At 52.7% G+C, this 24,932-nt stretch overlaps 14 non-coding genes across 14 annotated transcripts; 12 read left to right on the forward strand and 2 right to left on the reverse strand.

The window, feature by feature from the left end:
- The first annotated feature begins 967 nt into the window (after positions 1–967).
- On the forward strand, positions 968–1,041 carry TRNAN-GUU (transfer RNA asparagine (anticodon GUU)). Its single transcript has one exon. It is a non-coding gene; the product is annotated as a tRNA-Asn (tRNA).
- A 253-nt stretch (positions 1,042–1,294) lies between these two features.
- TRNAW-CCA (transfer RNA tryptophan (anticodon CCA)) lies at positions 1,295–1,366 on the forward strand. The gene has a single exon. It is a non-coding gene; the product is annotated as a tRNA-Trp (tRNA).
- Positions 1,367–3,195: 1,829 nt separating this feature from the next.
- Positions 3,196–3,269, forward strand: TRNAN-GUU (transfer RNA asparagine (anticodon GUU)). The gene has a single exon. It is a non-coding gene; the product is annotated as a tRNA-Asn (tRNA).
- Positions 3,270–3,522: 253 nt separating this feature from the next.
- Positions 3,523–3,594, forward strand: TRNAW-CCA (transfer RNA tryptophan (anticodon CCA)). The gene has a single exon. It is a non-coding gene; the product is annotated as a tRNA-Trp (tRNA).
- A 1,848-nt stretch (positions 3,595–5,442) lies between these two features.
- TRNAN-GUU (transfer RNA asparagine (anticodon GUU)) lies at positions 5,443–5,516 on the forward strand. Its single transcript has one exon. It is a non-coding gene; the product is annotated as a tRNA-Asn (tRNA).
- A 253-nt stretch (positions 5,517–5,769) lies between these two features.
- TRNAW-CCA (transfer RNA tryptophan (anticodon CCA)) lies at positions 5,770–5,841 on the forward strand. Its single transcript has one exon. It is a non-coding gene; the product is annotated as a tRNA-Trp (tRNA).
- A 1,829-nt stretch (positions 5,842–7,670) lies between these two features.
- Positions 7,671–7,744, forward strand: TRNAN-GUU (transfer RNA asparagine (anticodon GUU)). The gene has a single exon. It is a non-coding gene; the product is annotated as a tRNA-Asn (tRNA).
- Positions 7,745–10,244: 2,500 nt separating this feature from the next.
- Positions 10,245–10,316, forward strand: TRNAW-CCA (transfer RNA tryptophan (anticodon CCA)). Its single transcript has one exon. It is a non-coding gene; the product is annotated as a tRNA-Trp (tRNA).
- Positions 10,317–12,491: 2,175 nt separating this feature from the next.
- Positions 12,492–12,563, forward strand: TRNAW-CCA (transfer RNA tryptophan (anticodon CCA)). Its single transcript has one exon. It is a non-coding gene; the product is annotated as a tRNA-Trp (tRNA).
- A 2,313-nt stretch (positions 12,564–14,876) lies between these two features.
- Positions 14,877–14,947, reverse strand: TRNAG-GCC (transfer RNA glycine (anticodon GCC)). The gene has a single exon. It is a non-coding gene; the product is annotated as a tRNA-Gly (tRNA).
- A 2,033-nt stretch (positions 14,948–16,980) lies between these two features.
- Positions 16,981–17,052, forward strand: TRNAW-CCA (transfer RNA tryptophan (anticodon CCA)). Its single transcript has one exon. It is a non-coding gene; the product is annotated as a tRNA-Trp (tRNA).
- A 2,175-nt stretch (positions 17,053–19,227) lies between these two features.
- On the forward strand, positions 19,228–19,299 carry TRNAW-CCA (transfer RNA tryptophan (anticodon CCA)). Its single transcript has one exon. It is a non-coding gene; the product is annotated as a tRNA-Trp (tRNA).
- Positions 19,300–21,612: 2,313 nt separating this feature from the next.
- On the reverse strand, positions 21,613–21,683 carry TRNAG-GCC (transfer RNA glycine (anticodon GCC)). Its single transcript has one exon. It is a non-coding gene; the product is annotated as a tRNA-Gly (tRNA).
- A 1,706-nt stretch (positions 21,684–23,389) lies between these two features.
- Positions 23,390–23,463, forward strand: TRNAN-GUU (transfer RNA asparagine (anticodon GUU)). The gene has a single exon. It is a non-coding gene; the product is annotated as a tRNA-Asn (tRNA).
- The last annotated feature ends 1,469 nt before the right edge of the window (positions 23,464–24,932 follow it).

The raw sequence follows: 24,932 nt of genomic DNA on the forward strand, positions 1-24,932 counted from the left end.
CTGAGCCCTGCAGGTAAATGTATCTATCTGGCTGAGGGGCCAGGGAGGGCCTTTGCCTGCAGTCTTACAAGCCAGAGTGCAGAGAAGGCAGCAGCTCTGGGACCGGGACTCTGCTCAAAGACATATCTAACATGCCACAGTGGAGCTGAGATGGGCAAGACACGTGTCTCACAGGCTGGCAGCACACCAAGACAGTGGCAGGAAACTATGCTAACAAGGAAAGAGAAAAGTCACGTGTCTCGTGGCCTTCCCACCATTAGACAGTAGTCTGCGCAAGAAAACATCCAACAGTGACAGGACAACCAAGCAAATGACAAACGCCGTGCTGAATAAAGTCATCTTACATGACATTTCGTACAAAGGCCCAGATCATGGGGATGATCGCGCAGCAGAAGCAGCAAGTATCAGAGCCACCGAACCTGGGGTGAGTTACACGAGGAGAAAGGGCGACATGGGGACAGGGGCTATGGGCTCAGGGAACAGCTACCACAATGCAACCTCGGGTGTGGGGATGCCACTCATTGCGGGTACTGCCCTGGGATTTCCTTTTAGAAAGAATCGCTGGTTAAAGTGTAGTGCACAAAAAACCCAACTCCTCGATTACACTATTAGATAACATCCTTTAACTGCCCCACCCACCCTGTGTGAGTCTCACCCACTTCCCGCCTGCTCCCTCTAGTCTGAGAGTTGTATCTCCACAAAAAACACACAGTGGGGCTCAATGAGCTGCTCATGTCTGACATGGACACCTAAGCAGTGCTGGATTCACAACCTGAAAGCCTGCAAAGGAAAGTGTGCCCGGCAGAAGATAAGCTGCCTGGCAACTCAGAACCTTCTTCTAAGAGAAGTAAGACATGTCACAATGGAGTCTAAGCCTACCTGTCTTATGCCAGGACCTTAGAGCTGCAGGCAGGAGCACAAAGGTAAAAACATATATTGAGTCCCAACACGCTCACTGCGGTGGTTGGTCTCTGTGGCGCAATCGGTTAGCGCGTTCGGCTGTTAACCGAAAGGTTGGTGGTTCAAGCCCACCCAGGGACGTATGCTTTTGCCTACATCAAGTCCTGAATTAAAACACAGCTGTCTGGCTTTGCTCTTAGAGCTCTCGCTTTGCCTGCGTGACATGCTCTATCTCAACATTTCTATCTTCTCTCATCTCTTCACCTCTAGTCATTTCCACCAATAGGACTGGAAACGGGCCACCAAGCCTTCTACTTTAACCACAGGCGTACTGAGGGCCAATAAAAGGCACAGAAGCATTTCTTGATCCGGGGCTGAGAACTGCATGCACAGGGACCTCGTGGCGCAACGGTAGCGCGTCTGACTCCAGATCAGAAGGTTGCGTGTTCAAATCACGTCGGGGTCACTCTTTGACATTTTTTTCCCCACCAAGTCTATATCTCTGACTTCTAAAGCAAAGCCAAAAGAAGGGCGCTTTGCATTGGCCGCAAATCGAACCTGGGCCTCCCGCGTGGCAGGCGAGAATTCTACCACTGAACCACCAATGCTTCACTTACATAGGCTGAGCAGAGAGCCCTGCCGTAGACAGTAGTGATGAGGCCCATGCATTCGCATGGGACACCTATGAACAAAGTTTGCATGGCAAGCCTTGGACTGCCAAACGTTCACATGCTGATGGCAGGAATCAGATGCAGGAGACTGAAACTATGAATGTTTCTGCTTTTGCTAAGGACAGTGGTTTGGGACCAGTGTTGTGCTGGACAGAGCACGACATCAGCCTGCTCTCTGGCTGCTCCCAGGAGAAGTGGCTGACAGAAAGCACCCTCCAGACCACCAGCAATCTTGTGTTTCACAACATGCCACTGTCACTGGACTTTCCTTCTGGGAAAGCCTAGTCACTGACCTGGCCAGATTCCCTGTCCTCCCCAAAATCCTGGGGAGAAACGGGCAGAGTTCTGCACCCTGCGCCCTCTTTCGCGTCCCTAACGCGCTCCCAACGCGCCCTACAGCCCTGGTCGGGCTCATACCACTGGGGCCTCTGCCGAGGAAGAGCCCCGGAAGCCTAGGGCCAGGCCTATTGCACAGGCATCTTAGACCAGGCCATTCCGGGATTGCTGTGTTTCACGTCCTGCCCTTCAACACTCCTGGGAGGGCTTTCCCTGAGAACCCTCATGTCTCTGCCCTCCCAGGAGGCTGTGGTTCTATGCAAAATAGGGGGTGCACCACGGGCCGTCCCCTTTCCTCTCTCTCGCCAATATCTTTCACCAAAGCTGAGCCCTGCAGGTAAATGTATCTATCTGGCTGAGGGGCCAGGGAGGGCCTTTGCCTGCAGTCTTACAAGCCAGAGTGCAGAGAAGGCAGCAGCTCTGGGTCCGGGACTCTGCTCAAAGACATATCTAACATGCCACAGTGGAGCTGAGATGGGCAAGACACGTGTCTCACAGGCAGGCAGCACAACAAGACAGTGGCAGGAAACTATGCTAACAAGGAAAGAGAAAAGTCACGTGTCTCGTGGCCTTCCCACCATTAGACAGTAGTCTGCGCAAGAAAACATCCAACAGTGACAGGACAACCAAGCAAATGACAAACGCCGTGCTGAATAAAGTCATCTTACATGACATTTCGTACAAAGGCCCAGATCATGGGGATGATCGCGCAGAAGCAGCAAGTATCAGAGCCACCGAACCTGAGGTGAGTTAAACGAGGAGAAAGGGCGACATGGGGACAGGGGCTAGGGGCTCAGGGAACAGCTACCACAATGCAACCTCGGGTGTGGGGATGCCACTCATTGCGGGAACTGCCCTGGGATTTCCTTTTAGAAAGAATCGCTGGTTAAAGTGTAGTGCACAAAAAACCCAACTCCTCGATTACACTATTAGATAACATCCTTTAACTGCCACACGCACCCTGTGTGAGTCTCACCCACTTCCCGCCTGCTCCCTCTAGTCTGAGAGTTGTATCTCCACAAAAAACACACAGTGGGGCTCAATGAGCTGCTCATGTCTGACATGGACACCTAAGCAGTGCTGGATTCACAACCTGAAAGCCTGCAAAGGAAAGTGTGCCCAGCAGAAGATAAGCTGCCTGGCAACTCAGAACCTTCTTCTAAGAGAAGTAAGACATGTCACAATGGAGTCTAAGCCTACCTGTCTTATGCCAGGACCTTAGAGCTGCAGGCAGGAGCACAAAGGTAAAAACATATATTGAGTCCCAACACGCTCACTTCGGTGGTTGGTCTCTGTGGCGCAATCGGTTAGCGCGTTCGGCTGTTAACCGAAAGGTTGGTGGTTCAAGCCCACCCAGGGACGTATGCTTTTGCCTACATCAAGTCCTGAATTAAAACACAGCTGTCTGGCTTTGCTCTTAGAGCTCTCGCTTTGCCTGCGTGACATGCTCTATCTCAACATTTCTATCTTCTCTCATCTCTTCACCTCTAGTCATTTCCACCAATAGGACTGGAAACGGGCCACCAAGCCTTCTACTTTAACCACAGGTGTACTGAGGGCCAATAAAAGGCACAGAAGCATTTCTTGATCCGGGGCTGAGAACTGCATGCACAGGGACCTCGTGGCGCAACGGTAGCGCGTCTGACTCCAGATCAGAAGGTTGCGTGTTCAAATCACGTCGGGGTCACTCTTTGACATTTTTTTCCCCACCAAGTCTATATCTCTGACTTCTAAAGCAAAGCCAAAAGAAGGGCGCTTTGCATTGGCCAGGAATCGAACCTAGGCCTCCCGCGTGGCAGGCGAGAATTCTACCACTGAACCACCAATGCTTCACTTACATAGGCTGAGCAGAGAGCCCTGCCGTAGACAGTAGTGATGAGGCCCATGCATTCGCATGGGACACCTATGAACAAAGTTTGCATGGCAAGCCTTGGACTGCCAAACGTTCACATGCTGATGGCAGGAATCAGATGCAGGAGACTGAAACTATGAATGTTTCTGCTTTTGCTAAGGACAGTGGTTTGGGGCCAGTGTTGTGCTTGACAGAGCACGACATCAGCCTGCTCTCTGGCTGCTCCCGGGAGAAGTGGCTGACAGAAAGCACCCTCCAGACCACCAGCAATCTTGTGTTTCACAACATGCCACTGTCACTGGACTTTCCTTCTGGGAAAGCCTAGTCACTGACCTGGCCAGATTCCCTGTCCTCCCCAAAATCCTGGGGAGAAACGGGCAGAGTTCTGCGCCCTGCGCCCTCTTTCGCGTCCCTAACGCGCTCCCAACGCGCCCTACAGCCCTGGTCGGGCACAGCCCTGGTCGGGCTCATACCACTGGGGCCTCTGCCGAGGAAGAGCCCCGGAAGCCTAGGGCCAGGCCTATTGCACAGGCATCTTAGACCAGGCCATTCCGGGATTGCTGTGTTTCACGTCCTGCCCTTCAACACTCCTGGGAGGGCTTTCCCTGAGAACCCTCATGTCTCTGCCCTCCCAGGAGGCTGTGGTTCTTTGCAAAATAGGGGGTGCACCACGGGCCGTCCCCTTTCCTCTCTCTCGCCAATATCTTTCACCAAAGCTGAGCCCTGCAGGTAAATGTATCTATCTGGCTGAGGGGCCAGGGAGGGCCTTTGCCTGCAGTCTTACAAGCCAGAGTGCAGAGAAGGCAGCAGCTCTGGGACCGGGACTCTGCTCAAAGACATATCTAACATGCCACAGTGGAGCTGAGATGGGCAAGACACGTGTCTCACAGGCTGGCAGCACACCAAGACAGTGGCAGGAAACTATGCTAACAAGGAAAGAGAAAAGTCACGTGTCTCGTGGCCTTCCCACCATTAGACAGTAGTCTGCGCAAGAAAACATCCAACAGTGACAGGACAACCAAGCAAATGACAAACGCCGTGCTGAATAAAGTCATCTTACATGACATTTCGTACAAAGGCCCAGATCATGGGGATGATCGCGCAGCAGAAGCAGCAAGTATCAGAGCCACCGAACCTGGGGTGAGTTACACGAGGAGAAAGGGCGACATGGGGACAGGGGCTATGGGCTCAGGGAACAGCTACCACAATGCAACCTCGGGTGTGGGGATGCCACTCATTGCGGGTACTGCCCTGGGATTTCCTTTTAGAAAGAATCGCTGGTTAAAGTGTAGTGCACAAAAAACCCAACTCCTCGATTACACTATTAGATAACATCCTTTAACTGCCCCACCCACCCTGTGTGAGTCTCACCCACTTCCCGCCTGCTCCCTCTAGTCTGAGAGTTGTATCTCCACAAAAAACACACAGTGGGGCTCAATGAGCTGCTCATGTCTGACATGGACACCTAAGCAGTGCTGGATTCACAACCTGAAAGCCTGCAAAGGAAAGTGTGCCCGGCAGAAGATAAGCTGCCTGGCAACTCAGAACCTTCTTCTAAGAGAAGTAAGACATGTCACAATGGAGTCTAAGCCTACCTGTCTTATGCCAGGACCTTAGAGCTGCAGGCAGGAGCACAAAGGTAAAAACATATATTGAGTCCCAACACGCTCACTGCGGTGGTTGGTCTCTGTGGCGCAATCGGTTAGCGCGTTCGGCTGTTAACCGAAAGGTTGGTGGTTCAAGCCCACCCAGGGACGTATGCTTTTGCCTACATCAAGTCCTGAATTAAAACACAGCTGTCTGGCTTTGCTCTTAGAGCTCTCGCTTTGCCTGCGTGACATGCTCTATCTCAACATTTCTATCTTCTCTCATCTCTTCACCTCTAGTCATTTCCACCAATAGGACTGGAAACGGGCCACCAAGCCTTCTACTTTAACCACAGGCGTACTGAGGGCCAATAAAAGGCACAGAAGCATTTCTTGATCCGGGGCTGAGAACTGCATGCACAGGGACCTCGTGGCGCAACGGTAGCGCGTCTGACTCCAGATCAGAAGGTTGCGTGTTCAAATCACGTCGGGGTCACTCTTTGACATTTTTTTCCCCACCAAGTCTATATCTCTGACTTCTAAAGCAAAGCCAAAAGAAGGGCGCTTTGCATTGGCCGCAAATCGAACCTGGGCCTCCCGCGTGGCAGGCGAGAATTCTACCACTGAACCACCAATGCTTCACTTACATAGGCTGAGCAGAGAGCCCTGCCGTAGACAGTAGTGATGAGGCCCATGCATTCGCATGGGACACCTATGAACAAAGTTTGCATGGCAAGCCTTGGACTGCCAAACGTTCACATGCTGATGGCAGGAATCAGATGCAGGAGACTGAAACTATGAATGTTTCTGCTTTTGCTAAGGACAGTGGTTTGGGACCAGTGTTGTGCTGGACAGAGCACGACATCAGCCTGCTCTCTGGCTGCTCCCAGGAGAAGTGGCTGACAGAAAGCACCCTCCAGACCACCAGCAATCTTGTGTTTCACAACATGCCACTGTCACTGGACTTTCCTTCTGGGAAAGCCTAGTCACTGACCTGGCCAGATTCCCTGTCCTCCCCAAAATCCTGGGGAGAAACGGGCAGAGTTCTGCACCCTGCGCCCTCTTTCGCGTCCCTAACGCGCTCCCAACGCGCCCTACAGCCCTGGTCGGGCTCATACCACTGGGGCCTCTGCCGAGGAAGAGCCCCGGAAGCCTAGGGCCAGGCCTATTGCACAGGCATCTTAGACCAGGCCATTCCGGGATTGCTGTGTTTCACGTCCTGCCCTTCAACACTCCTGGGAGGGCTTTCCCTGAGAACCCTCATGTCTCTGCCCTCCCAGGAGGCTGTGGTTCTATGCAAAATAGGGGGTGCACCACGGGCCGTCCCCTTTCCTCTCTCTCGCCAATATCTTTCACCAAAGCTGAGCCCTGCAGGTAAATGTATCTATCTGGCTGAGGGGCCAGGGAGGGCCTTTGCCTGCAGTCTTACAAGCCAGAGTGCAGAGAAGGCAGCAGCTCTGGGACCGGGACTCTGCTCAAAGACATATCTAACATGCCACAGTGGAGCTGAGATGGGCAAGACACGTGTCTCACAGGCAGGCAGCACAACAAGACAGTGGCAGGAAACTATGCTAACAAGGAAAGAGAAAAGTCACGTGTCTCGTGGCCTTCCCACCATTAGACAGTAGTCTGCGCAAGAAAACATCCAACAGTGACAGGACAACCAAGCAAATGACAAACGCTGTGCTGAATAAAGTCATCTTACATGACATTTCGTACAAAGGCCCAGATCATGGGGATGATCGCGCAGAAGCAGCAAGTATCAGAGCCACCGAACCTGAGGTGAGTTACACGAGGAGAAAGGGCGACATGGGGACAGGGGCTAGGGGCTCAGGGAACAGCTACCACAATGCAACCTCGGGTGTGGGGATGCCACTCATTGCGGGTACTGCCCTGGGATTTCCTTTTAGAAAGAATCGCTGGTTAAAGTGTAGTGCACAAAAAACCCAACTCCTCGATTACACTATTAGATAACATCCTTTAACTGCCCCACCCACCCTGTGTGAGTCTCACCCACTTCCCGCCTGCTCCCTCTAGTCTGAGAGTTGTATCTCCACAAAAAACACACAGTGGGGCTCAATGAGCTGCTCATGTCTGACATGGACACCTAAGCAGTGCTGGATTCACAACCTGAAAGCCTGCAAAGGAAAGTGTGCCCGGCAGAAGATAAGCTGCCTGGCAACTCAGAACCTTCTTCTAAGAGAAGTAAGACATGTCACAATGGAGTCTAAGCCTACCTGTCTTATGCCAGGACCTTAGAGCTGCAGGCAGGAGCACAAAGGTAAAAACATATATTCAGTCCCAACACGCTCACTGCAGTGGTTGGTCTCTGTGGCGCAATCGGTTAGCGCGTTCGGCTGTTAACCGAAAGGTTGGTGGTTCAAGCCCACCCAGGGACGTATGCTTTTGCCTACATCAAGTCCTGAATTAAAACACAGCTGTCTGGCTTTGCTCTTAGAGCTCTCGCTTTGCCTGCGTGACATGCTCTATCTCAACATTTCTATCTTCTCTCATCTCTTCACCTCTAGTCATTTCCACCAATAGGACTGGAAACGGGCCACCAAGCCTTCTACTTTAACCACAGGCGTACTGAGGGCCAATAAAAGGCACAGAAGAATTTCTTGATCCGGGGCTGAGAACTGCATGCACAGGGACCTCGTGGCACAACGGTAGCGCGTCTGACTCCAGATCAGAAGGTTGCGTGTTCAAATCACGTCGGGGTCACTCTTTGACATTTTTTTCCCCACCAAGTCTATATCTCTGACTTCTAAAGCAAAGCCAAAAGAAGGGCGCTTTGCATTGGCCAGGAATCGAACCCGGGCCTCCCGCGTGGCAGGCGAGAATTCTACCACTGAACCACCAATGCTTCACTTACATAACCTGAGCAGAGAGCCCTGCCGTAGACAGTAGTGATGAGGCCCATGCATTCGCATGGGACACCTATGAACAAAGTTTGCATGGCAAGCCTTGGACTGCCAAACGTTCACATGCTGATGGCAGGAATCAGATGCAGGAGACTGAAACTATGAATGTTTCTGCTTTTGCTAAGGACAGTGGTTTGGGGCCAGTGTTGTGCTTGACAGAGCACGACATCAGCCTGCTCTCTGGCTGCTCCCGGGAGAAGTGGCTGACAGAAAGCACCCTCCAGACCACCAGCAATCTTGTGTTTCACAACATGCCACTGTCACTGGACTTTCCTTCTGGGAAAGCCTAGTCACTGACCTGGCCAGATTCCCTGTCCTCCCCAAAATCCTGGGGAGAAACGGGCAGAGTTCTGCGCCCTGCGCACTCTTTCGCGTCCCTAACGCGCTCCCAACGCGCCCTACAGCCCTGGTCGGGCACAGCCCTGGTCGGGCTCATACCACTGGGGCCTCTGCCGAGCAAGAGCCCCGGAAGCCTAGGGCCAGGCCTATTGCACAGGCATCTTAGACCAGGCCATTCCGGGATTGCTGTGTTTCACGTCCTGCCCTTCAACACTCCTGGGAGGGCTTTCCCTGAGAACCCTCATGTCTCTGCCCTCCCAGGAGGCTGTGGTTCTATGCAAAATAGGGGGTGCACCACGGGCCGTCCCCTTTCCTCTCTCTCGCCAATATCTTTCACCAAAGCTGAGCCCTGCAGGTAAATGTATCTATCTGGCTGAGGGGCCAGGGAGGGCCTTTGCCTGCAGTCTTACAAGCCAGAGTGCAGAGAAGGCAGCAGCTCTGGGACCGGGACTCTGCTCAAAGACATATCTAACATGCCACAGTGGAGCTGAGATGGGCAAGACACGTGTCTCACAGGCAGGCAGCACAACAAGACAGTGGCAGGAAACTATGCTAACAAGGAAAGAGAAAAGTCACGTGTCTCGTGGCCTTCCCACCATTAGACAGTAGTCTGCGCAAGAAAACATCCAACAGTGACAGGACAACCAAGCAAATGACAAACGCCGTGCTGAATAAAGTCATCTTACATGACATTTCGTACAAAGGCCCAGATCATGGGGATGATCGCGCAGCAGAAGCAGCAAGTTTCAGAGCCACCGAACCTGGGGTGAGTTACACGAGGAGAAAGGGCGACATGGGGACAGGGGCTATGGGCTCAGGGAACAGCTACCACAATGCAACCTCGGGTGTGGGGATGCCACTCATTGCGGGTACTGCCCTGGGATTTCCTTTTAGAAAGAATCGCTGGTTAAAGTGTAGTGCACAAAAAACCCAACTCCTCGATTACACTATTAGATAACATCCTTTAACTACCCCACCCACCCTGTGTGAGTCTCACCCACTTCCCGCCTGCTCCCTCTAGTCTGAGAGTTGTATCTCCACAAAAAACACAGAGTGGGGCTCAATGAGCTGCTCATGTCTGACATGGACACCTAAGCAGTGCTGGATTCACAACCTGAAAGCCTGCAAAGGAAAGTGTGCCCGGCAGAAGATAAGCTGCCTGGCAACTCAGAACCTTCTTCTAAGAGAAGTAAGACATGTCACAATGGAGTCTAAGCCTACCTGTCTTATGCCAGGACCTTAGAGCTGCAGGCAGGAGCACAAAGGTAAAAACATATATTGAGTCCCAACACGCTCACTGCGGTGGTTGGTCTCTGTGGCGCAATCGGTTAGCCCGTTCGGCTGTTAACCGAAAGGTTGGTGGTTCAAGCCCACCCAGGGACGTATGCTTTTGCCTACATCAAGTCCTGAATTAAAACACAGCTGTCTGGCTTTGCTCTTAGAGCTCTCGCTTTGCCTGCGTGACATGCTCTATCTCAACATTTCTATCTTCTCTCATCTCTTCACCTCTAGTCATTTCCACCAATAGGACTGGAAACGGGCCACCAAGCCTTCTACTTTAACCACAGGTGTACTGAGGGCCAATAAAAGGCACAGAAGCATTTCTTGATCCGGGGCTGAAAACTGCATGCACAGGGACCTCGTGGCGCAACGGTAGCGCGTCTGACTCCAGATCAGAAGGTTGCGTGTTCAAATCACGTCGGGGTCACTCTTTGACATTTTTTTCCCCACCAAGTCTATAACTCTGACTTCTAAAGCAAAGCCAAAAGAAGGGCGCTTTGCATTGGCCGGGAATCGAACCCCGGCCTCCCGCGTGGCAGGCGAGAATTCTACCACTGAACCACCAATGCTTCACTTACATAGGCTGAGCAGAGAGCCCTGCCGTAGACAGTAGTGATGAGGCCCATGCATTCGCATGGGACACCTATGAACAAAGTTTGCATGGCAAGCCTTGGACTGCCAAACGTTCACATGCTGATGGCAGGAATCAGATGCAGGAGACTGAAACTATGAATGTTTCTGCTTTTGCTAAGGACAGTGGTTTGGGGCCAGTGTTGTGCTTGACAGAGCACGACATCAGCCTGCTCTCTGGCTGCTCCCGGGAGAAGTGGCTGACAGAAAGCACCCTCCAGACCACCAGCAATCTTGTGTTTCACAACATGCCACTGTCACTGGACTTTCCTTCTGGGACAGCCTAGTCACTGACCTGGCCAGATTCCCTGTCCTCCCCAAAATCCTGGGGAGAAACGGGCAGAGTTCTGCGCCCTGCGCCCTCTTTCGCATCCCTAACGCGCTCCCAACGCGCCCTACAGCCCTGGTCGGGCACAGCCCTGGTCGGGCTCATACCACTGGGGCCTCTGCCGAGGAAGAGCCCCGGAAGCCTAGGGCCAGGCCTATTGCACAGGCATCTTAGACCAGGCCATTCCGGGATTGCTGTGTTTCACGTCCTGCCCTTCAACACTCCTGGGAGGGCTTTCCCTGAGAACCCTCATGTCTCTGCCCTCCCAGGAGGCTGTGGTTCTATGCAAAATAGGGGGTGCACCACGTGCCGTCCCCTTTCCTCTCTCTCGCCAATATCTTTCACCAAAGCTGAGCCCTGCAGGTAAATGTATCTATCTGGCTGAGGGGCCAGGGAAGGCCTTTGCCTGCAGTCTTACAAGCCAGAGTGCAGAGAAGGCAGCAGCTCTGGGACCGGGACTCTGCTCAAAGACATATCTAACATGCCACAGTGGAGCTGAGATGGGCAAGACACGTGTCTCACAGGCTGGCAGCACACCAAGACAGTGGCAGGAAACTATGCTAACAAGGAAAGAGAAAAGTCACGTGTCTCGTGGCCTTCCCACCATTAGACAGTAGTCTGCGCAAGAAAACATCCAACAGTGACAGGACAACCAAGCAAATGACAAACGCCGTGCTGAATAAAGTCATCTTACATGACATTTCGTACAAAGGCCCAGATCATGGGGATGATCGCGCAGCAGAAGCAGCAAGTATCAGAGCCACCGAACCTGGGGTGAGTTACACGAGGAGAAAGGGCGACATGGGGACAGGGGCTAGGGGCTCAGGGAACAGCTACCACAATGCAACCTCGGGTGTGGGGATGCCACTCATTGCGGGTACTGCCCTGGGATTTCCTTTTAGAAAGAATCGCTGGTTAAAGTGTAGTGCACAAAAAACCCAACTCCTCGATTACACTATTAGATAACATCCTTTAACTGCCCCACCCACCCTGTGTGAGTCTCACCCACTTCCCGCCTGCTCCCTCTAGTCTGAGAGTTGTATCTCCACAAAAAACACACAGTGGGGCTCAATGAGCTGCTCATGTCTGACATGGACACCTAAGCAGTGCTGGATTCACAACCTGAAAGCCTGCAAAGGAAAGTGTGCCCGGCAGAAGATAAGCTGCCTGGCAACTCAGAACCTTCTTCTAAGAGAAGTAAGACATGTCACAATGGAGTCTAAGCCTACCTGTCTTATGCCAGGACCTTAGAGCTGCAGGCAGGAGCACAAAGGTAAAAACATATATTGAGTCCCAACACGTTCACTGCGGTGGTTGGTCTCTGTGGCGCAATCGGTTAGCGCGTTTGGCTGTTAACCGAAAGGTTGGTGGTTCAAGCCCACCCAGGGACGTATGCTTTTGCCTACATCAAGTCCTGAATTAAAACACAGCTGTCTGGCTTTGCTCTTAGAGCTCTCGCTTTGCCTGCGTGACATGCTCTATCTCAACATTTCTATCTTCTCTCATCTCTTCACCTCTAGTCATTTCCACCAATAGGACTGGAAACGGGCCACCAAGCCTTCTACTTTAACCACAGGCGTACTGAGGGCCAATAAAAGGCACAGAAGCATTTCTTGATCCGGGGCTGAGAACTGCATGCACAGGGACCTCGTGGCGCAACGGTAGCGCGTCTGACTCCAGATCAGAAGGTTGCGTGTTCAAATCACGTCGGGGTCACTCTTTGACATTTTTTTCCCCACCAAGTCTATATCTCTGACTTCTAAAGCAAAGCCAAAAGAAGGGCGCTTTGCATTGGCCGGGAATCGAACCCAGGCCTCCCGCGTGGCAGGCGAGAATTCTACCAATGAACCACCAATGCTTCACTTACATAGGCTGAGCAGAGAGCCCTGCCGTAGACAGTAGTGATGAGGCCCATGCATTCGCATGGGACACCCATGAACAAAGTTTGCATGGCAAGCCTTGGACTGCCAAACGTTCACATGCTGATGGCAGGAATCAGATGCAGGAGACTGAAACTATGAATGTTTCTGCTTTTGCTAAGGACAGTGGTTTGGGGCCAGTGTTGTGCTTGACAGAGCACGACATCAGCCTGCTCTCTGGCTGCTCCCGGGAGAAGTGGCTGACAGAAAGCACCCTCCAGACCACCAGCAATCTTGTGTTTCACAACATGCCACTGTCACTGGACTTTCCTTCTGGGAAAGCCTAGTCACTGACCTGGCCAGATTCCCTGTCCTCCCCAAAATCCTGGGGAGAAACGGGCAGAGTTCTGCGCCCTGCGCCCTCTTTCGCGTCCCTAACGCGCTCCCTACGCGCCCTACAGCCCTGGTCGGGCACAGCCCTGGTCGGGCTCATACCACTGGGGCCTCTGCCGAGGAAGAGCCCCGGAAGCCTAGGGCCAGGCCTATTGCACAGGCATCTTAGACCAGGCCATTCCGGGATTGCTGTGTTTCACGTCCTGCCCTTCAACACTCCTGGGAGGGCTTTCCCTGAGAACCCTCATGTCTCTGCCCTCCCAGGAGGCTGTGGTTCTATGCAAAATAGGGGGTGCACTACGGGCCGTCCCCTTTCCTCTCTCGCCAATATCTTTCACCAAAGCTGAGCCCTGCAGGTAAATGTATCTATCTGGCTGAGGGGCCAGGGAGGGCCTTTGCCTGCAGTCTTACAAGCCAGAGTGCAGAGAAGGCAGCAGCTCTGGGACCGGGACTCTGCTCAAAGACATATCTAACATGCCACAGTGGAGCTGAGATGGGCAAGACACGTGTCTCACAGGCAGGCAGCACAACAAGACAGTGGCAGGAAACTATGCTAACAAGGAAAGAGAAAAGTCACGTGTCTCGTGGCCTTCCCACCATTAGACAGTAGTCTGCGCAAGAAAACATCCAACAGTGACAGGACAACCAAGCAAATGACAAACGCTGTGCTGAATAAAGTCATCTTACATGACATTTCGTACAAAGGCCCAGATCATGGGGATGATCGCGCAGAAGCAGCAAGTATCAGAGCCACCGAACCTGAGGTGAGTTACACGAGGAGAAAGGGCGACATGGGGACAGGGGCTAGGGGCTCAGGGAACAGCTACCACAATGCAACCTCGGGTGTGGGGATGCCACTCATTGCGGGTACTGCCCTGGGATTTCCTTTTAGAAAAAATCGCTGGTTAAAGTGTAGTGCACAAAAAACCCAACTCCTCGATTACACTATTAGATAACATCCTTTAACTGCCCCACCCACCCTGTGTGAGTCTCACCCACTTCCCGCCTGCTCCCTCTAGTCTGAGAGTTGTATCTCCACAAAAAACACACAGTGGGGCTCAATGAGCTGCTCATGTCTGACATGGACACCTAAGCAGTGCTGGATTCACAACCTGAAAGCCTGCAAAGGAAAGTGTGCCCGGCAGAAGATAAGCTGCCTGGCAACTCAGAACCTTCTTCTAAGAGAAGTAAGACATGTCACAATGGAGTCTAAGCCTACCTGTCTTATGCCAGGACCTTAGAGCTGCAGGCAGGAGCACAAAGGTAAAAACATATATTGAGTCCCAACACGCTCACTGCGGTGGTTGGTCTCTGTGGCGCAATCGGTTAGTGCGTTCGGCTGTTAACCGAAAGGTTGGTGGTTCAAGCCCACCCAGGGACGTATGCTTTTGCCTACATCAAGTCCTGAATTAAAACACAGCTGTCTGGCTTTGCTCTTAGAGCTCTCGCTTTGCCTGCGTGACATGCTCTATCTCAACATTTCTATCTTCTCTCATATCTTCACCTCTAGTCATTTCCACCAATAGGACTGGAAACGGGCCACCAAGCCTTCTACTTTAACCACAGGCGTACTGAGGGCCAATAAAAGGCACAGAAGCATTTCTTGATCCGGGGCTGAGAACTGCATGCACACGGTCCTCGTGGCGCAACGGTATAGCGTCTGACTCTAGATCAGAAGGTTGCGTGTTCAAATCACGTCGGGGTCACTCTTTGACATTATTTTCCCCACCAAGTCTATATCTCTGACTTCCAAAGCAAAGCCAAAAGAAGGGCGCTTTGCATTGGCCGGGAATCGAACCCGGGCCTCCCGCGTGGCAGGCGAGAATTCTACCACTGAACCACCAATGCTTCACTTACATAGACTGAGCAGAGAGCCCTGCCGTAGACAGTAGTGATGAGGCCCATGCATTCGCATGGGACACCTATGAACAAAGTTTGCATGGCAAGCCTTGGACTGCCAAACGTTCACATGCTGATAGCAGGAATCAGATGCAGGAGACTGAAACTATGAATGTTTCTGCTTTTGCTAAGGACAGTGGTTTGGGGCCAGTGTTGTGCTTGACAGAGCACGACATCAGCCTGCTCTCTGGCTGCTCCCGGGAGAAGTGGCTGACAGAAAGCACCCTCCAGACCACCAGCAATCTTGTGTTTCACAACATGCCACTGTCACTGGACTTTCCTTCTGGGAAAGCCTAGTCACTGACCTGGCCAGATTCCCTGTCCTCCCCAAAATCCTGGGGAGAAACGGGCAGAGTTCTGCGCCCTGCGCCCTCTTTCGCGTCCCTAACGCGCTCCCAACGCGCCCTACAGCCCTGGTCGGGCACAGCCCTGGTCGGGCTCATACCACTGGGGCCTCTGCCGAGGAAGAGCCCCGGAAGCCTAGGGCCAGGCCTATTGCACAGGCATCTTAGACCAGGCCATTCCGGGATTGCTGTGTTTCACGTCCTGCCCTTCAACACTCCTGGGAGGGCTTTCCCTGAGAACCCTCATGTCTCTGCCCTCCCAGGAGGCTGTGGTTCTATGCAAAATAGGGGGTGCACCACGGGCCGTCCCCTTTCCTCTCTCTCGCCAATATCTTTCACCAAAGCTGAGCCCTGCAGGTAAATGTATCTATCTGGCTGAGGGGCCAGGGAGGGCCTTTGCCTGCAGTCTTACAAGCCAGAGTGCAGAGAAGGCAGCAGCTCTGGGACCGGGACTCTGCTCAAAGACATATCTAACATGCCACAGTGGAGCTGAGATGGGCAAGACACGTGTCTCACAGGCAGGCAGCACAACAAGACAGTGGCAGGAAACTATGCTAACAAGGAAAGAGAAAAGTCACGTGTCTCGTGGCCTTCCCACCATTAGACAGTAGTCTGCGCAAGAAAACATCCAACAGTGACAGGACAACCAAGCAAATGACAAACGCCGTGCTGAATAAAGTCATCTTACATGACATTTCGTACAAAGGCCCAGATCATGGGGATGATCGCGCAGTAGAAGCAGCAAGTTTCAGAGCCACCGAACCTGGGGTGAGTTACACGAGGAGAAAGGGCGACATGGGGACAGGGGCTATGGGCTCAGGGAACAGCTACCACAATGCAACCTCGGGTGTGGGGATGCCACTCATTGCGGGTACTGCCCTGGGATTTCCTTTTAGAAAGAATCGCTGGTTAAAGTGTAGTGCACAAAAAACCCAACTCCTCGATTACACTATTAGATAACATCCTTTAACTACCCCACCCACCCTGTGTGAGTCTCACCCACTTCCCGCCTGCTCCCTCTAGTCTGAGAGTTGTATCTCCACAAAAAACACAGAGTGGGGCTCAATGAGCTGCTCATGTCTGACATGGACACCTAAGCAGTGCTGGATTCACAACCTGAAAGCCTGCAAAGGAAAGTGTGCCCGGCAGAAGATAAGCTGCCTGGCAACTCAGAACCTTCTTCTAAGAGAAGTAAGACATGTCACAATGGAGTCTAAGCCTACCTGTCTTATGCCAGGACCTTAGAGCTGCAGGCAGGAGCACAAAGGTAAAAACATATATTGAGTCCCAACACGCTCACTGCGGTGGTTGGTCTCTGTGGCGCAATCGGTTAGCCCGTTCGGCTGTTAACCGAAAGGTTGGTGGTTCAAGCCCACCCAGGGACGTATGCTTTTGCCTACATCAAGTCCTGAATTAAAACACAGCTGTCTGGCTTTGCTCTTAGAGCTCTCGCTTTGCCTGCGTGACATGCTCTATCTCAACATTTCTATCTTCTCTCATCTCTTCACCTCTAGTCATTTCCACCAATAGGACTGGAAACGGGCCACCAAGCCTTCTACTTTAACCACAGGTGTACTGAGGGCCAATAAAAGGCACAGAAGCATTTCTTGATCCGGGGCTGAAAACTGCATGCACAGGGACCTCGTGGCGCAACGGTAGCGCGTCTGACTCCAGATCAGAAGGTTGCGTGTTCAAATCACGTCGGGGTCACTCTTTGACATTTTTTTCCCCACCAAGTCTATAACTCTGACTTCTAAAGCAAAGCCAAAAGAAGGGCGCTTTGCATTGGCCGGGAATCGAACCCCGGCCTCCCGCGTGGCAGGCGAGAATTCTACCACTGAACCACCAATGCTTCACTTACATAGGCTGAGCAGAGAGCCCTGCCGTAGACAGTAGTGATGAGGCCCATGCATTCGCATGGGACACCTATGAACAAAGTTTGCATGGCAAGCCTTGGACTGCCAAACGTTCACATGCTGATGGCAGGAATCAGATGCAGGAGACTGAAACTATGAATGTTTCTGCTTTTGCTAAGGACAGTGGTTTGGGGCCAGTGTTGTGCTTGACAGAGCACGACATCAGCCTGCTCTCTGGCTGCTCCCGGGAGAAGTGGCTGACAGAAAGCACCCTCCAGACCACCAGCAATCTTGTGTTTCACAACATGCCACTGTCACTGGACTTTCCTTCTGGGACAGCCTAGTCACTGACCTGGCCAGATTCCCTGTCCTCCCCAAAATCCTGGGGAGAAACGGGCAGAGTTCTGCGCCCTGCGCCCTCTTTCGCATCCCTAACGCGCTCCCAACGCGCCCTACAGCCCTGGTCGGGCACAGCCCTGGTCGGGCTCATACCACTGGGGCCTCTGCCGAGGAAGAGCCCCGGAAGCCTAGGGCCAGGCCTATTGCACAGGCATCTTAGACCAGGCCATTCCGGGATTGCTGTGTTTCACGTCCTGCCCTTCAACACTCCTGGGAGGGCTTTCCCTGAGAACCCTCATGTCTCTGCCCTCCCAGGAGGCTGTGGTTCTATGCAAAATAGGGGGTGCACCACGTGCCGTCCCCTTTCCTCTCTCTCGCCAATATCTTTCACCAAAGCTGAGCCCTGCAGGTAAATGTATCTATCTGGCTGAGGGGCCAGGGAAGGCCTTTGCCTGCAGTCTTACAAGCCAGAGTGCAGAGAAGGCAGCAGCTCTGGGACCGGGACTCTGCTCAAAGACATATCTAACATGCCACAGTGGAGCTGAGATGGGCAAGACACGTGTCTCACAGGCTGGCAGCACACCAAGACAGTGGCAGGAAACTATGCTAACAAGGAAAGAGAAAAGTCACGTGTCTCGTGGCCTTCCCACCATTAGACAGTAGTCTGCGCAAGAAAACATCCAACAGTGACAGGACAACCAAGCAAATGACAAACGCCGTGCTGAATAAAGTCATCTTACATGACATTTCGTACAAAGGCCCAGATCATGGGGATGATCGCGCAGCAGAAGCAGCAAGTATCAGAGCCACCGAACCTGGGGTGAGTTACACGAGGAGAAAGGGCGACATGGGGACAGGGGCTAGGGGCTCAGGGAACAGCTACCACAATGCAACCTCGGGTGTGGGGATGCCACTCATTGCGGGTACTGCCCTGGGATTTCCTTTTAGAAAGAATCGCTGGTTAAAGTGTAGTGCACAAAAAACCCAACTCCTCGATTACACTATTAGATAACATCCTTTAACTGCCCCACCCACCCTGTGTGAGTCTCACCCACTTCCCGCCTGCTCCCTCTAGTCTGAGAGTTGTATCTCCACAAAAAACACACAGTGGGGCTCAATGAGCTGCTCATGTCTGACATGGACACCTAAGCAGTGCTGGATTCACAACCTGAAAGCCTGCAAAGGAAAGTGTGCCCGGCAGAAGATAAGCTGCCTGGCAACTCAGAACCTTCTTCTAAGAGAAGTAAGACATGTCACAATGGAGTCTAAGCCTACCTGTCTTATGCCAGGACCTTAGAGCTGCAGGCAGGAGCACAAAGGTAAAAACATATATTGAGTCCCAACACGTTCACTGCGGTGGTTGGTCTCTGTGGCGCAATCGGTTAGCGCGTTTGGCTGTTAACCGAAAGGTTGGTGGTTCAAGCCCACCCAGGGACGTATGCTTTTGCCTACATCAAGTCCTGAATTAAAACACAGCTGTCTGGCTTTGCTCTTAGAGCTCTCGCTTTGCCTGCGTGACATGCTCTATCTCAACATTTCTATCTTCTCTCATCTCTTCACCTCTAGTCATTTCCACCAATAGGACTGGAAACGGGCCACCAAGCCTTCTACTTTAACCACAGGCGTACTGAGGGCCAATAAAAGGCACAGAAGCATTTCTTGATCCGGGGCTGAGAACTGCATGCACAGGGACCTCGTGGCGCAACGGTAGCGCGTCTGACTCCAGATCAGAAGGTTGCGTGTTCAAATCACGTCGGGGTCACTCTTTGACATTTTTTTCCCCACCAAGTCTATATCTCTGACTTCTAAAGCAAAGCCAAAAGAAGGGCGCTTTGCATTGGCCGGGAATCGAACCCAGGCCTCCCGCGTGGCAGGCGAGAATTCTACCAATGAACCACCAATGCTTCACTTACATAGGCTGAGCAGAGAGCCCTGCCGTAGACAGTAGTGATGAGGCCCATGCATTCGCATGGGACACCCATGAACAAAGTTTGCATGGCAAGCCTTGGACTGCCAAACGTTCACATGCTGATGGCAGGAATCAGATGCAGGAGACTGAAACTATGAATGTTTCTGCTTTTGCTAAGGACAGTGGTTTGGGGCCAGTGTTGTGCTTGACAGAGCACGACATCAGCCTGCTCTCTGGCTGCTCCCGGGAGAAGTGGCTGACAGAAAGCACCCTCCAGACCACCAGCAATCTTGTGTTTCACAACATGCCACTGTCACTGGACTTTCCTTCTGGGAAAGCCTAGTCACTGACCTGGCCAGATTCCCTGTCCTCCCCAAAATCCTGGGGAGAAACGGGCAGAGTTCTGCGCCCTGCGCCCTCTTTCGCGTCCCTAACGCGCTCCCTACGCGCCCTACAGCCCTGGTCGGGCACAGCCCTGGTCGGGCTCATACCACTGGGGCCTCTGCCGAGGAAGAGCCCCGGAAGCCTAGGGCCAGGCCTATTGCACAGGCATCTTAGACCAGGCCATTCCGGGATTGCTGTGTTTCACGTCCTGCCCTTCAACACTCCTGGGAGGGCTTTCCCTGAGAACCCTCATGTCTCTGCCCTCCCAGGAGGCTGTGGTTCTATGCAAAATAGGGGGTGCACTACGGGCCGTCCCCTTTCCTCTCTCGCCAATATCTTTCACCAAAGCTGAGCCCTGCAGGTAAATGTATCTATCTGGCTGAGGGGCCAGGGAGGGCCTTTGCCTGCAGTCTTACAAGCCAGAGTGCAGAGAAGGCAGCAGCTCTGGGACCGGGACTCTGCTCAAAGACATATCTAACATGCCACAGTGGAGCTGAGATGGGCAAGACACGTGTCTCACAGGCAGGCAGCACAACAAGACAGTGGCAGGAAACTATGCTAACAAGGAAAGAGAAAAGTCACGTGTCTCGTGGCCTTCCCACCATTAGACAGTAGTCTGCGCAAGAAAACATCCAACAGTGACAGGACAACCAAGCAAATGACAAACGCTGTGCTGAATAAAGTCATCTTACATGACATTTCGTACAAAGGCCCAGATCATGGGGATGATCGCGCAGAAGCAGCAAGTATCAGAGCCACCGAACCTGAGGTGAGTTACACGAGGAGAAAGGGCGACATGGGGACAGGGGCTAGGGGCTCAGGGAACAGCTACCACAATGCAACCTCGGGTGTGGGGATGCCACTCATTGCGGGTACTGCCCTGGGATTTCCTTTTAGAAAAAATCGCTGGTTAAAGTGTAGTGCACAAAAAACCCAACTCCTCGATTACACTATTAGATAACATCCTTTAACTGCCCCACCCACCCTGTGTGAGTCTCACCCACTTCCCGCCTGCTCCCTCTAGTCTGAGAGTTGTATCTCCACAAAAAACACACAGTGGGGCTCAATGAGCTGCTCATGTCTGACATGGACACCTAAGCAGTGCTGGATTCACAACCTGAAAGCCTGCAAAGGAAAGTGTGCCCGGCAGAAGATAAGCTGCCTGGCAACTCAGAACCTTCTTCTAAGAGAAGTAAGACATGTCACAATGGAGTCTAAGCCTACCTGTCTTATGCCAGGACCTTAGAGCTGCAGGCAGGAGCACAAAGGTAAAAACATATATTGAGTCCCAACACGCTCACTGCGGTGGTTGGTCTCTGTGGCGCAATCGGTTAGTGCGTTCGGCTGTTAACCGAAAGGTTGGTGGTTCAAGCCCACCCAGGGACGTATGCTTTTGCCTACATCAAGTCCTGAATTAAAACACAGCTGTCTGGCTTTGCTCTTAGAGCTCTCGCTTTGCCTGCGTGACATGCTCTATCTCAACATTTCTATCTTCTCTCATCTCTTCACCTCTAGTCATTTCCACCAATAGGACTGGAAACGGGCCACCAAGCCTTCTACTTTAACCACAGGCGTACTGAGGGCCAATAAAAGGCACAGAAGCATTTCTTGATCCGGGGCTGAGAACTGCATGCACACGGTCCTCGTGGCGCAACGGTATAGCGTCTGACTCTAGATCAGAAGGTTGCGTGTTCAAATCACGTCGGGGTCACTCTTTGACATTATTTTCCCCACCAAGTCTATATCTCTGACTTCCAAAGCAAAGCCAAAAGAAGGGCGCTTTGCATTGGCCGGGAATCGAACCCGGGCCTCCCGCGTGGCAGGCGAGAATTCTACCACTGAACCACCAATGCTTCACTTACATAGACTGAGCAGAGAGCCCTGCCGTAGACAGTAGTGATGAGGCCCATGCATTCGCATGGGACACCTATGAACAAAGTTTGCATGGCAAGCCTTGGACTGCCAAACGTTCACATGCTGATAGCAGGAATCAGATGCAGGAGACTGAAACTATGAATGTTTCTGCTTTTGCTAAGGACAGTGGTTTGGGGCCAGTGTTGTGCTTGACAGAGCACGACATCAGCCTGCTCTCTGGCTGCTCCCGGGAGAAGTGGCTGACAGAAAGCACCCTCCAGACCACCAGCAATCTTGTGTTTCACAACATGCCACTGTCACTGGACTTTCCTTCTGGGAAAGCCTAGTCACTGACCTGGCCAGATTCCCTGTCCTCCCCAAAATCCTGGGGAGAAACGGGCAGAGTTCTGCGCCCTGCGCCCTCTTTCGCGTCCCTAACGCGCTCCCAACGCGCCCTACAGCCCTGGTCGGGCACAGCCCTGGTCGGGCTCATACCACTGGGGCCTCTGCCGAGGAAGAGCCCCGGAAGCCTAGGGCCAGGCCTATTGCACAGGCATCTTAGACCAGGCCATTCCGGGATTGCTGTGTTTCACGTCCTGCCCTTCAACACTCCTGGGAGGGCTTTCCCTGAGAACCCTCATGTCTCTGCCCTCCCAGGAGGCTGTGGTTCTATGCAAAATAGGGGGTGCACCACGGGCCGTCCCCTTTCCTCTCTCTCGCCAATATCTTTCACCAAAGCTGAGCCCTGCAGGTAAATGTATCTATCTGGCTGAGGGGCCAGGGAGGGCCTTTGCCTGCAGTCTTACAAGCCAGAGTGCAGAGAAGGCAGCAGCTCTGGGACCGGGACTCTGCTCAAAGACATATCTAACATGCCACAGTGGAGCTGAGATGGGCAAGACACGTGTCTCACAGGCAGGCAGCACAACAAGACAGTGGCAGGAAACTATGCTAACAAGGAAAGAGAAAAGTCACGTGTCTCGTGGCCTTCCCACCATTAGACAGTAGTCTGCGCAAGAAAACATCCAACAGTGACAGGACAACCAAGCAAATGACAAACGCCGTGCTGAATAAAGTCATCTTACATGACATTTCGTACAAAGGCCCAGATCATGGGGATGATCGCGCAGCAGAAGCAGCAAGTATCAGAGCCACCGAACCTGGGGTGAGTTACACGAGGAGAAAGGGCGACATGGGGACAGGGGCTAGGGGCTCAGGGAACAGCTACCACAATGCAACCTCGGGTGTGGGGATGCCACTCATTGCGGGTACTGCCCTGGGATTTCCTTTTAGAAAGAATCGCTGGTTAAAGTGTAGTGCACAAAAAACCCAACTCCTCGATTACACTATTAGATAACATCCTTTAACTGCCCCACCCACCCTGTGTGAGTCTCACCCACTTCCCGCCTGCTCCCTCTAGTCTGAGAGTTGTATCTCCACAAAAAACACACAGTGGGGCTCAATGAGCTGCTCATGTCTGACATGGACACCTAAGCAGTGCTGGATTCACAACCTGAAAGCCTGCAAAGGAAAGTGTGCCCGGCAGAAGATAAGCTGCCTGGCAACTCAGAACCTTCTTCTAAGAGAAGTAAGACATGTCACAATGGAGTCTAAGCCTACCTGTCTTATGCCAGGACCTTAGAGCTGCAGGCAGGAGCACAAAGGTAAAAACATATATTGAGTCCCAACACGTTCACTGCGGTGGTTGGTCTCTGTGGCGCAATCGGTTAGCGCGTTCGGCTGTTAACCGAAAGGTTGGTGGTTCAAGCCCACCCAGGGACGTATGCTTTTGCCTACATCAAGTCCTGAATTAAAACACAGCTGTCTGGCTTTGCTCTTAGAGCTCTCGCTTTGCCTGCGTGACATGCTCTATCTCAACATTTCTATCTTCTCTCATCTCTTCACCTCTAGTCATTTCCACCAATAGGACTGGAAACGGGCCACCAAGCCTTCTACTTTAACCACAGGCGTACTGAGGGCCAATAAAAGGCACAGAAGCATTTCTTGATCCGGGGCTGAGAACTGCATGCACAGGGACCTCGTGGCGCAACGGTAGCGCGTCTAACTCCAGATCAGAAGGTTGCGTGTTCAAATCACGTCGGGGTCACTCTTTGACATTTTTTTCCCCACCAAGTCTATATCTCTGACTTCTAAAGCAAAGCCAAAAGAAGGGCGCTTTGCATTGGCCGGGAATCGAACCCAGGCCTCCCGCGTGGCAGGCGAGAATTCTACCAATGAACCACCAATGCTTCACTTACATAGGCTGAGCAGAGAGCCCTGCCGTAGACAGTAGTGATGAGGCCCATGCATTCGCATGGGACACCCATGAACAAAGTTTGCATGGCAAGCCTTGGACTGCCAAACGTTCACATGCTGATGGCAGGAATCAGATGCAGGAGACTGAAACTATGAATGTTTCTGCTTTTGCTAAGGACAGTGGTTTGGGGCCAGTGTTGTGCTTGACAGAGCACGACATCAGCCTGCTCTCTGGCTGCTCCCGGGAGAAGTGGCTGACAGAAAGCACCCTCCAGACCACCAGCAATCTTGTGTTTCACAACATGCCACTGTCACTGGACTTTCCTTCTGGGAAAGCCTAGTCACTGACCTGGCCAGATTCCCTGTCCTCCCCAAAATCCTGGGGAGAAACGGGCAGAGTTCTGCGCCCTGCGCCCTCTTTCGCGTCCCTAACGCGCTCCCTACGCGCCCTACAGCCCTGGTCGGGCACAGCCCTGGTCGGGCTCATACCACTGGGGCCTCTGCCGAGGAAGAGCCCCGGAAGCCTAGGGCCAGGCCTATTGCACAGGCATCTTAGACCAGGCCATTCCGGGATTGCTGTGTTTCACGTCCTGCCCTTCAACACTCCTGGGAGGGCTTTCCCTGAGAACCCTCATGTCTCTGCCCTCCCAGGAGGCTGTGGTTCTATGCAAAATAGGGGGTGCACTACGGGCCGTCCCCTTTCCTCTCTCGCCAATATCTTTCACCAAAGCTGAGCCCTGCAGGTAAATGTATCTATCTGGCTGAGGGGCCAGGGAGGGCCTTTGCCTGCAGTCTTACAAGCCAGAGTGCAGAGAAGGCAGCAGCTCTGGGACCGGGACTCTGCTCAAAGACATATCTAACATGCCACAGTGGAGCTGAGATGGGCAAGACACGTGTCTCACAGGCAGGCAGCACAACAAGACAGTGGCAGGAAACTATGCTAACAAGGAAAGAGAAAAGTCACGTGTCTCGTGGCCTTCCCACCATTAGACAGT

The sequence above is a fragment of the Pleurodeles waltl genome, chromosome 4_1 (assembly GCF_031143425.1).
Source record: "Pleurodeles waltl isolate 20211129_DDA chromosome 4_1, aPleWal1.hap1.20221129, whole genome shotgun sequence".
NCBI lineage: Eukaryota > Metazoa > Chordata > Amphibia > Caudata > Salamandridae > Pleurodeles > Pleurodeles waltl.